Below are 12,787 nucleotides of genomic sequence, written 5' to 3'. Positions count from 1 at the left end.
GAACTCGATTACGCGTTGCAGCAAGACCAAGACTCGCCCAAATGATACTCCTGGATTTGGCATAGAGACTTGCTGAAGACAACCGGTCAGAACATTCGTAAGCTCCGATTTCTCGATGCGACAACATCTTCAGACTGAAACTGCACAACTTCTTACTGAGGCTCTTTTCATGGGAAATGTCCTCCCACATATCCTTCAATTCTGTCTTTTCTTTTTTGGTGATGTAAGATGTCACATACCGAGCCACAGCCATACAGTTATCAGCCACAAACTGTATATCCATGTTAGCATTCCACATGGACAAAATCACTGGGTTGTAGTCGTTGATATACTTGGACTCTTCGTTCCTTTTCAAATTGTATGTATTTTTGGGTGATTTCTTCATCACATTATGTCGCAGCGAAGACATCAAACTGTTCACTCTTCCTTTAGAAATCACGGGTCGTGGAAAGCCGAAACGACATTTTGTGTAGAACTTGTCCTTGTTTCTGAATTTACGACGACAGTACTTTCCGCAACGATGGCTTTGGAAGCGTAAAACTTGTTCTTTTAGGCTTTTGTCTTCCTTTGCCTTTGGAACAGCACATGTAGAATACTGTTCTATGAGACTCATCACTAAGTCATCTGGATCTGATCCAAATTTGGGTGCATCTTTGATCCACAGCAGCATATGTATATGAGGAGCACCTCTTGCTTGGTACTCCTTTCTCCAGAAGAAATCCAACACCTCTCCAAGAGGTGAATTTTTCTTGTTCATGATGAAAGACATCATAGCTTCAAATCTATGATTGAAGTATCTGCATACATTCACTGAATGCAAAGAGCACAGTTCTCCGGGTGTCTTGAATTCGATATTTTCAATGTTTCCATTTGCCTCTCGTAGAAATTCAAGTAAGTCTTCCCAGCCATACTCGGCACAGCTGAGAGTGAGGAACCATGTGGGAGTTCCTAAGTTCCTCAGCATACATTTTAAATCACCATGACGACGGTACCAGTACTCATTAGTACCACGCTGACACGCCATGAGATTAATCAGGTGAGAATCCAAAATACTGTCTTGCACATTGACTTTATCCATAAAGTCACTTGCCGAGATGTTTTGCATCTGTACACCACTTTTCAAGATGTGGTTCACTGCATATGACAGTCCAGACAAATCGCTTTCAAACAGTAGATGAAACAAATAGGGAATGCATTGACGAAATCTAGGATCTTCTGCAAACAATCGTAAAGTCCGGTATTCAGAAGCAGGAATTTGATCAGGTCGCTCATCATATCTTCCTCCTTGACCTGTTGGAAATAGCTGTGGGAAACACCGAGCTTCCACACTTTCCTCCCAAACACTAATGGGACTCCCTTTGGCTTGTTTCATTTGAAACAACTCAATAGCATTCCCCGCGACTTCCTTGGAATGCAAAGGATGAACACTATAATGTTCATATATTTCTTCATTTTTAGAGGGTTCTACTTTCTCAATTTGACCAGCACACAAATCGCTATCCTCTTCTTCACTTACTTCCTCTTCTGCAACATATACATTCTTGTAGTACTTATTGTTTTTCTTCAAATACAATGTTGCCTTTTTGACTTTCCTAACATCCACTAAATCTTGCCATATTTTCTTACTCTTTGTCGGAACCCCATTAACTATGATAACCAGAGGTTCCTCTTCCACTTTCTCTACTCCAATTGTATTAATGTTTTTCTTCAAATCTAGAGGCAAATAAACAACTCTTCCCTTTAATCCTCTCTGTAAATCTGATGGAGGCAATTTCCCTGTCTTTGGCTCCATTCTTACAATAGCCTGAAAGGGATGGATACTTTGAATCAAAATAGATTCATTAGTATTTAAATCCTTCAATTCAGAAGGAATCTCAACCAATTCCAGATAATTATGAACCGCTCTAGCAGGCATCTGGTTTTGATTTAATTTGTTACAACAATAAGTACACACACGTTGATCCAATCCAAATCAAAACAATTTTCTACCATCAAGTATGTTGCAAAATCCTTCCACTCACTATTATTTTCCCTTTCACTTTTCGCATATAAATCCACTAACTTAGTCTGATTCTTATAATAAGTGCGTCGACAACACACACAAGTGAAATTAGGCCTCTCACTTGATTTCACCTGAAACGTGGCAATTTCCTTCTGAAAATTATCTGTACTGGAAACCTGTACACTATCTTCCACATTACCTTCTTCTTCTGGGTCAATTTCAACATTCTCCTCTTTACTTGCAAAGTAACAAAACTCAATTTCTTCACAAATATTCTTCACATCTACTTCAGAACCATGCAAAAGAGCAGTGCATAATTATTTAAGCATAATTGCTGGACTCTTAGCATAATACAACATTCTAACTAATTTCCTCACTTTATTATGATGCACTGCTAGCATCCTGAACTGATGAAAAACACTCTGGCATACTCCCCTGGAAAGACAAGCCAGTGAATGACCATGCAAACCTGTCACTTCTCTCACTCTGCAAGGATCTAATTCTTGCAACAACTTCATTTTCTGTTTCAAACTTTTCTTATTAAATGTCCGTACAAAATCACAAAGCAAATTGATGGAATCCTGTCGCACACTGCAAATACTACTACACTTCCAGGTGTACACAGGTCCCTTAGGACGTCTTCCTAAAACTTCATTACCTAACACCTCTTCTGCCTCTGTTGTCACAAGTTTTTCTTTTTCAACCACACATCCATCTTTCACCTCATATGCTCGACCACTGGTGTCAACTGCATGCACCAAATCATTATCCTGAAAATAACTCTCCTCATTAAAAAATGCCTCACAACTTGAACTATGCATCCATTCTCCTGAAAAAACTTCACAAAAATTACTATGATTAACTGTTCTCTTCCATCTACTATTTGTTTTGAAATCATAAATTGCCTTGTTTAGTTTCCTAATTCTATTGATTATCAAAATAAATAACTTTCGCTTAATAATTTTCTCAACTTTTTTTTTCTCTTATAAAAAAACACTTTCTGTTGACCTTTCTTAATATTTTTTAACAAATTACCAATTATCCTGTTGCGGAACATTCGTCTACGAATGTCCCTAAACTGATTTTTCCTTCTACTACCATGCACAGAGTTATCTCCTGCTCTACCAGTAACATTTTTGATTGGCCTTTCCTTTCCGTTTAAATTGGCTCTCTTTTTCTGGACTAAAACTTGTTCTGTAGTTATACTTTTGTTTCTACAAATGTTTCTAAGGAATGATTTCGTTCTCTTACCCGGAGCTTTCTTGGTGACTTGACGAGATTTTATTGTAGAGGACTGCTGGAAGCAATTAGTAATCTGCTGTCTTTGACGTTTTGTAGCCTTTCGGATTCTATCCTTAGACGGCATTGTCTAATTTCGAAATGATCTGCAGTTGAATCTGTGGTAAAATATAATAGAAAATGTTATTAACCACTATTACCAAACAGTAAATCAATAACAGTCGTCAATAAATTAACATACTAGTTGTCAATTCTACATACAATAATTTTTAGTGCATTATGAAATTTAAAACTCACAAATAGTAGCAAAGAAATGGAATGCTTCTACATTTTACCTGTGCTCTTTTATATGTGAATCTGAACTAATTTTATTAGCATATTTTACTATTTTATTAAAGACACTTCACACAATTTCTTTTTGAAGTTGTATTTAATTTTAAATAAAACTGTTTACATGGTTACTTTTCATTTCGAGTAACTTAAATTTATTTTTAAAAGTCTTTATAGGTTAATAGGCTCGAGCAGGTCAGCTGCCCACCCTATGTCATACAATTCTGACAAATCAGCATCCTCATCATATTCTTCATCATCCACAGGATATAAATCATCCAAGGGATCTACTTCCACTGACGTTTCAATGACAAGTTCAATGATAAGATCGAGATCAACAGATTGCTCATTATCACTCATGGTTGATGTTGTCGTTATCTTTAAAGAAAGAGAACAACAATGAGATGTTGTAAATATGTCACAACATAGCGCATCTTTTGCTCCGCCGCTGCGTCACAAAAGTTTGAGGTGAGGCCTACTCAGGGTTGCAGATGAAATTTAGGCTTGTTGAAGAATATAAAGGAGATAATACATGTGCAGGCCTACCAATTAAGTGAGGCCTATCTTGCAACATGGTACATCTTTTAAATCACTGCTGCATTATAAAAGTGACGCAACAGAAGCGCAAAAGAGGCGCACGGCCATCATAAATCTGCCCCTAACATTTTAAATGATTGATTCAGGATGACGATAAGGTGTGGACTATCTAGAGGTTTGTTTGAGGTGAGGCCTACTCAGGGTTGCAGATGAAATTTAGGCTTGTTGAAGAGTACAGAGGAGATAATACATGTGCAGGCCTACCAATGAAGTGAATCATGTCCACTGCACTCTTGAACAAAGGCCAGACCTCCTCTATCTCCCTGAACACGCCTAAACCTTATCTGCACAATGTGATTCGTAATCTTAGGAAACACAGGTGATATAATTGAAAAACGTGCAAATATTTTTGCTCATTTCACAATCACATCACCTGTCTTTCCTCAGCTTAGTTATCTCATTGTGCAGATGTAGTCTAGCATATCCAAGAGTACGCTGAAGATGAGGACTATATACAACAGAGCAATGTACATTACTCACCTCCCTTGACACTTACAGAAGCCTCAGTTTAATATTTCTCAGTTCAATATTTATTTAAAGAAGCAGACACCAATATGACCTTCTCATAAATGTGAAAAGTGTTTTTTTTTAAAAAAAGACGATTTTCTGGTCTAAATTTGAAAACACAACAAAGGTCCTATGTAGAAGCACACCCTATCAGTACTTAAATTAGCCAAGCACACATGGGGGCATATTTACAAGGACCTTGCACCACGGGGAAATGTCTTAAATTAAAATGGGAAAAATAACATCAAAGGAACTCAAAGGCCTTGTAAATATGCCCCAAGCAACCTATGAAACTCTAGCAGTACATATCAAGAAACCTAATTGATTTCAAAAAACGTTTTTAAACCTATCATGTAAAACAATTATATACCTACATTCAAGGGGAAGTGACTTAGAAGGCCCTAACACACATGAAAGCGTTTTTTTAAGGCCCTTGCACCTTTTTTTTCCATCACTTTTAACATGGCTATGTAACTCAAACAATCAAAATGTAAATTTGCCAAGCACATATGGGGGCGTATTTACAAGGACCTTGCACCACGGGGAAAGTTCTTAAATTAAAATGGAAAAAATAACATCAAAGGGACTCAAAGGCCTTGTAAATATATCCTAAGCAACCTATGAAACTCTAGCAGTACATATCAAGAAACCTAATTGATTTCGAAAAACGTTTTTAAACCCATCATGTAAAACAATTATTCAACCACGTTCATGGGAAAGTGACTTAAAATGCCCTAACACACATAAAAGCGTTTTTTTAAGGCCCTTGCACCTTTTTTACATCACTTTTAACATGGCTATGTAACTCAAAGAATCAAAATCTATTTGTAAAACACTTGACACAAAGCAACATTTTAAATACACAACTTTCTTCTTAATTTTCTCCCTAAAGCATACTATTCTCTATTTAAATTAAATGAATCTTTTCTCACCTTAGCAAATACTTTTTGAGTTTCAAAACAATCTCAGACACACACCAATTTGTCTTCAGCAGAACAAAGGGTATGCACTCCAGAGGCTGCAGCCAGAAATGCTGTAATTCATCACACATATCTCTCATGTTACCCAATCAAAACTCTTCCCTCACTTTTTTCAAATCAACACCCTTCCCCCCTCTGCCCTTTCTGCCTTTTTTCCATAGCAACCACCTCCTGAAAGACCTCTGATGTTTGCAAGTTCACACAACAATGTTTCAATTGAACTCTGAACTCTCAGTACACCTGCGTATCCAGTGCAATCTTTCATAAAATGATTTTTTCTTTACCATTCAAATTACATCTTTCAAATAACTCATCCATGCACCCTAACTTTCTGTTTTCAGCAATCAAAATCCACCAATCACTGCTACTGAATCATTAGCACAGAAACTCCACAGTTTTTTTCATTACATACTCCTACTGTTTCAACTGCCATTTCATTCCCACACTTCATCTGACTGCAGCAGAACCTTCTCTCACCATGTTTTCAGTCTGGATTGTTGGACATAGTTACATCTACTGGGCTCAAAGGTTTGCTGATAACAGAAATTTACACAACCTCAATTTTCAAAATGTGGAAATCAACTGGATTGGCCACAGAGGATTAAGATGTCACCAATTGATACCATTGGTGAAAACCTTTTTACATTTGCCAAAACCTAACCTGTTAATTGTGCACTGTGGAGGAAATGACTTGGGCACTTTGACTGGAGTAGCTCTGGAAATGCTTTTAAAGGACACCTTTGAGCAAATGATGGCACTTTTCCTCAAACTGCCTTGGTATATTCCAATATATGCCAAAGACAGGAATGGAAGTGGTCCAACGCATTTTGTCCACAAATTGAGAAATCGAGGAAGCTCAGAGAGGCAAGATGGCGGCGGCTCACTAGACCGCTGTGAGACACTCTCCTGCGCTGAGCCTAAGTCAATGGGCTAGGAGAGGCCTTGGATACCCACTGTAGTACTGCTCGACTCGCCTAAGAATGCCACACACAAAAAGACATTGAAGAAAAAAACTAATCGTGACGGCAGCTGAGCAAGCAGAGATATGAAAGGGATGAGTGAGGAGCACCCAGAATGGTCGGCGCCTACTTTGAAGCGATAAGAGATCAGCCATCCTCATCTGGGGTGCCACAACCCCTACTTCATCTTATCGCGTCAGCCCTTGGCCTAACGCTGCTAAGGCTCTACATCAAATTTTGCGCCATCAGGAAATCACAAGACAAGCCGAGTGCCCCTGACATCGATCTTACCATGCAGAGCGGGGTGAGCAGGCTGATGGCTCCCAAGAATGCAGCGGCAGTGGCGGCTGCTTCTAAGACTCGGGCTGCCAAGCAAGCGCTCCGGGATCAGAAGCTGGCGGCGAGGCGCGCTGGCTCCGTAACAGATGAAGCTGCGGGCTCGGACGGAGGGATAGCCATGACCCAACCAAAACAACAGAAAGGGACCAAAATTACCTGTATCCCGGGCTCGGGTCCCTCGGTTGTTGACCTGCTACGAAAGACGCCGGCTGGAACCGCAGCGTCTCCCTCTCCCTCTCCTCGTCATGCAACAAGCGGTTCTCTGATTGCAGCACTGCCTGTGATCCCTGCGGCGCCCTCCATTACGGATTCGCTGGGGATAGCTGTGACCCGCACCAAGCCTCTTGTGGGAGCGTCTGGCCCTACTCCGGTAGCAGCCTCAATCACAGCGGTAGCTGACTCCGCATCCGCACTCGCACCCGCACCGTTACCACTGCAAGGCCTGGGAGTCTTGGTGGGAAGCCCCGGAGTCCCTGCTGGTGTGACTGTTGAGACGGCAGAAGGGGAGGCTCTAACGGTGCCTGCTACTTCGAAACTACATCTACAAGCTGTATCAGCGGCTCTGACAGAGGTGGGTGTATTGCCTCCGGAACCAGGTCTGTTAATAACTGTACCCACAACATTTATTGTTAAGAATCCACAAAAAGTACCGATACAGACACAAGATGATGAGGATATTGTATCTGCAAACGTCACAAACAACACAGCTAGCCCAGCTATCATATCTAAACCGATACAGGCTGAAACACTATCTGAAACCCTACCCGCCACACCCTATATGGCTAACGAGGGGGCTAACGAGGAGGATTATATAGAGCCACTCCACTATGCACACATTATAACGCAGACACAAGGTGCCTTGGCTGTAGGCATTATATTGGGCAATGAATACGCTAATAGAGAGGGGGCAGTGGCGCCCACGCCCACGCCGGACCCTGCTAGTGGAGCTGGGATCATCTCTGATACAGACCTGGAACCAACAGAGTTCTATACTATCTCCGAAGGACGAATGGACCCTGGAAGGGATCAAGAATTGGACTCTGATTTATATTCCCTATCCCTATCCGATTCACACTCAGGCTCTGGCACCAGCACGCAAGATAGCGACGCGGACGAAGATGAGCTATTGGACAGAACCTCAATGGGGAAGCATACAATGAAAAAAAAAAGAAACCATCATGGTGTAGCAGGGCGTATCCGGGACTATGCGGCAACCTCTATCCCACAAGGGCCTTCCCCCTTGAAGGAGCAAAATGCTACTCTAACAACAGTAATGGACACTGTGTTGCAGGCGATCGCTTCCCACAGGGAACAAACCTCAAAAGATGGTCGGAAGGCCCAGCAAGCCCTACAAAAAGTGCAAGGCATGGTACGAAAGCTTTCCAAATCTGTAGCGGCCTCCAATGCAAGAATGGCAGATATGGAAGACAGGATAGTGGTTAATGAGGCTGAGGCAACAGCGGTGAAAGAGCAGGTTGATGCCCACGAGGCAGAGCTGACCGACGTAAGGTGGAAGCTCGAGGAGATGGAAAATCGCATGCGCCGCAATAACCTCCGGATATTGGGGGTTCCGGAGAAAAGCGAAGGAGATAATATACGCGGTTTTGTTCTTCAGCTCCTCAAGGATACATTTCCCGAACTATCTGCTTGGAATTTGGACTTAGAAGTTCAACGAGTCCACAGAACCCCGTTTATACTACGGGATAATAACTCACAGAGCAGATACCCCAGAGCAATATTGGTGTACTTCGGCAACTTTCTCTTGCGCCAAACTATTGCAGAGAAGGCGAGGCCGGATGCACATCGGATACGAGGTGACATTTCGTATTTTGTTAGGCCGGACTTTTGTCACACAACTGTGGAGCGGAGATGGCGGCTCCGTCAATTAATCAAACCCTTTACGGACAAAAACGCCAAAGTCTATTTAAATAACCCTGCTACGCTTAAGATAGTATATAAGGGTCAGGTAAAATTTTTTACCTCTGAAATCAAAGCGAAAGTCTTCTTAGACAGTCTGACCTAATATGGGAAATATGATATAATGACTAAGATTAAGGATTAAGGACTAGTGATTAGTGATTACTATGGGCTTTTTCTATTTTTCCTTTCTTTTTTTTCCCCCCTTAATTTCTCGGCTGGCTATGATCTATGGCTATGACCTATTACATAGAAAATGAAAGCATAGTTATAGAGGTTACCTGGTTCTAATATTGACGCTTATATTATTTATTTATATACATTTTATTTTTTTTAATTTTTTTTTTCTATGCTAATCGCCTAGGGCAGGAATACAATGCCTTTCTAGTAATCTATTGTTCGGCACTTATGGGTTTGTATGTTACCTCAGTGGGCATGATAAGGTCTTAGAATTGTAAACATTACTGTATTCAACCTCTTTTAGTATTTCTCCACTAGCCCAGAAATGTGCTAACAGATAAACACAAGAGTTATAATATGGCACAGCGCAAGAGATGTCTCTCCATCACTACAGACTCTAGCTAGAGTCTATATGCCTCAAAGGGTGGTGGTTTGGGGGTGGGGGTTGGGGATGGGGGGGCGATCAGGGTGGTGATCGAGGGGGGGAAGAGGGTGCAGGGGGTGAAAAAATACAAAAAAAAATTTGGCAAACACGGACACAAGCCGAGATGTACACTAAATCTACTGTTCAATGTAAATGTAAGTGTAAATCAGTATAATCAACATAACCACCAAAACCAGCAAAACCAAAGTAATAAGCAAAACTGTACTAAGCAGCTTGAGAATATTAGTGCTGCAAGGTTCCTATATTCTAAATCTGGGCCAGACTTTCATGACGACAAATGGGGAGAATAAGCCTATGCACATGGAATATTGCAGGCCTTAATCACAAAAACAAAAGGATCCAACTATATCAATTGACACGTCAGAACCCAGTCGATATATTATGTTTACAAGAAACACACATATCATACGCAGACAGAGACTTACTTAAAATACCCGGTTATAACCTTATGGCTACTACATCCCAGACATCAAAAATCAGAGGGGTAGCCATCCTAGCTAAACCTATAATAGGCTCTCCAATTCGCAAACTTGCCGATAAATATGGAAGATGGGTCATAGTTCAGCTGCAGCTCGGTATTACTATCTGTGTAATCTATGGTTCCAACTTAGACGACCCAGATATTTTTCAGGAACTTGAAATCGAACTGGCTTCCTGGGCCGGTCCTTTGATTTTTTGCGGGGACTTTAATATTGATATGGGGCTGCCCGCAGAAAACGGCCCGTCTGTAAAGTATAAAGGGCGTAAACCGAAGGTATACAGAGCACTAAGGCAGACGATGAAAAGCCATAATCTAGTCGATATCTGGGGGCTGTTTCGGGGACCAAACACAGATGGCTTTACATACTTCTCCTTTCCCCATAATAAATACGTTAGAATCGATTATATCATGACATCTATAGAGAAGGCGGATATTATCGAAATAACCAAATCCCCGAAAACAATATCAGATCACAACGCGCTAACCATTACTTTCGATACTGCTAGTATGGACAAGCCACAGAGTCAATGGACCTTTGACAGGAAATTACTGGTCAACCAGGAATATGTAACGCATATAAAATCATGGGCCCAATCTTTTTTTGACTGTAATCGGTTTAGCACGTCCCGCTTAATTGTATGGGATTGTTTTAAAGCAGCATTGAGGGGAGAAACCATTTCATTTGTGGCAAATAAACGAAAGAATGAAAAACAAATCAATATACAACGCATGAAAGAACTCTCAATTCTCGAGACTTATCACGCCTCCCAAATAAATCAGGCTCAAAGAGGTCAAGCAGACTCTACTTCAGAGCCTGGAAAAACTCTAAACAAAATAACGATACTTAAAAACGAGATCAATAGTATGCTCATTCAAAAAGCTGCCGAAACCTATCAGGCCAATAAGACTAAGCTGTATGAAGCAGGAGAAAACGTGGGAAAGCAGTTAGCATTACGTACCCGACAAAAACAATCACTGGGCAATATTAAAAAGATAGAATTTGAGGGTAATCAACATACAACCCCTAAAGATATTGTAGGAGTTTTCCAGAAATATTACCAAAAGCTTTATGATAGCGATATTTCACATTCCAACAGTGACATAACAACTTTTCTAAATAATTGGCTCCCAGATCAGGGAATATATAAAACTATTGACGATGCGACTAAGGCCAATCTTGATAGAGAAATCACGCTCACTGAAGGTGAGATCGCTTTAACTGAGCTGGCTAACGGCAAAGCGGCTGGACCAGATAAAATCCCATTGGAACTCTATAAAATTCTTGGGGATCAAATAACCCCCCTTTTGCTTGATCTCTTTCTTGGAGTGCAATATCATACAATTCCTCCAGAGTCATGGAAGCAAACAAATATAATAATTTTTCACAAAAAGGGCAAACCACCTCAATTACCGTCTTCATATAGGCCTATATCCTTGATCAACTCCGACTCAAAGCTCTATGCTAAAATACTCGCAAACCGGCTGAGTGGGGTTATCGAGCACCTTGTGTCCCCCTGGCAACACGGCTTTATCCCTGGCAAAGACACCACAGACCATATGCGGAGAGCCATAACCCTATTCGACATTATGGGTGCCACGGGGGGGCAGATGTCGATGATCCTCCTCGATGCCGAGAAGGCATTTGATCGAGTATCATGGCAGTATCTTTGGAACATTCTGAAAAGTAAGAACTTTGGTAACAACTTTATTAATGCCATTAAAGCTATATACTCCAACCCCATAGCCAAAATCACCATAGGTAGCAATGAGTCGGAGTTTATTAAGGTCCAAAGAGGTATGAGGCAAGGGTGCCCATGCTCCCCGGCTCTATTTGCCCTGTATATCGATCCCCTTATTCAGAAGCTATTAATGTCACCCGCAATCCAACCAGTCATTACCGGGTCTTTTTCCACGAAAATCATGGCATATGCAGATGATGTCGCTGTTATAACTACAAATCCCTCTGAGGCAATTCCCGAAATCGAGGCAATTACTCGGGCATTTGGGCTTTATTCAGGGTACTCTTTGAACAAAGACAAAACGATGGTACTAGCCACTAATAATATACATTACGAAAGTGTACTCAGGGTAAAACAAGCTACATACCTAGGAGTATGCCTCTCTACGGAAGTAAGCAAGATTAGCGATTTAAATTACTCCCCTCTTATTGATAGAATTAAAGTAGATCTTAGAAGGATAGATAACTTACATTTGTCAATAATTGGCAGGACCAACTATGTTAAAATGAACTTATTTCCACGGGTGCTATATTTTTTTAGAGCAATCCCTGTACTACCTGGAGAACACTTTATCAAGAGTATTAATTCCCTTATATCGAAGTTTATTTGGAACTATGGGAAAATAAGGCGGGCTCTCCCTCTGCTGGCGCTACCTACAGACAGGGGCGGTCTTGCTATACCAAATTTAAGATTATATTTTTGGGCAACACTAGTGCAATATATGGACCCACTTTTGACCTCGAAATCCGGGCCGGTAACCACTCTAGCCCCATATATTCCATCGATATATGAGCTTAGTTTGGGGGAGAAATATAAAGGGCTGTTTTTAAGACAGGTGGAACCATCATATTACAAAAAAATTAAGCTAAAGACAGTATTAGATGCGCGAGCAGTATAGAAAGCTATTTGTAAACATATGGAAATTCCTACATTTACGAAGTACACACCACTATGGCACTGCAAGATTATTCCCCCCATCTTTAATGACACTAGATCCAAGAGGTGGGAACGTCTTGGAATTAATACAATAGGTGACTTTTTTGGTCATAGCATTCCATCATCTTTTGACTCC

Source organism: Lissotriton helveticus, chromosome 2_1 (assembly GCF_964261635.1).
Source record: "Lissotriton helveticus chromosome 2_1, aLisHel1.1, whole genome shotgun sequence".
Taxonomy (NCBI): Eukaryota; Metazoa; Chordata; class Amphibia; order Caudata; family Salamandridae; genus Lissotriton; species Lissotriton helveticus.
Note: the sequence above shows the minus strand (reverse complement) of the source record.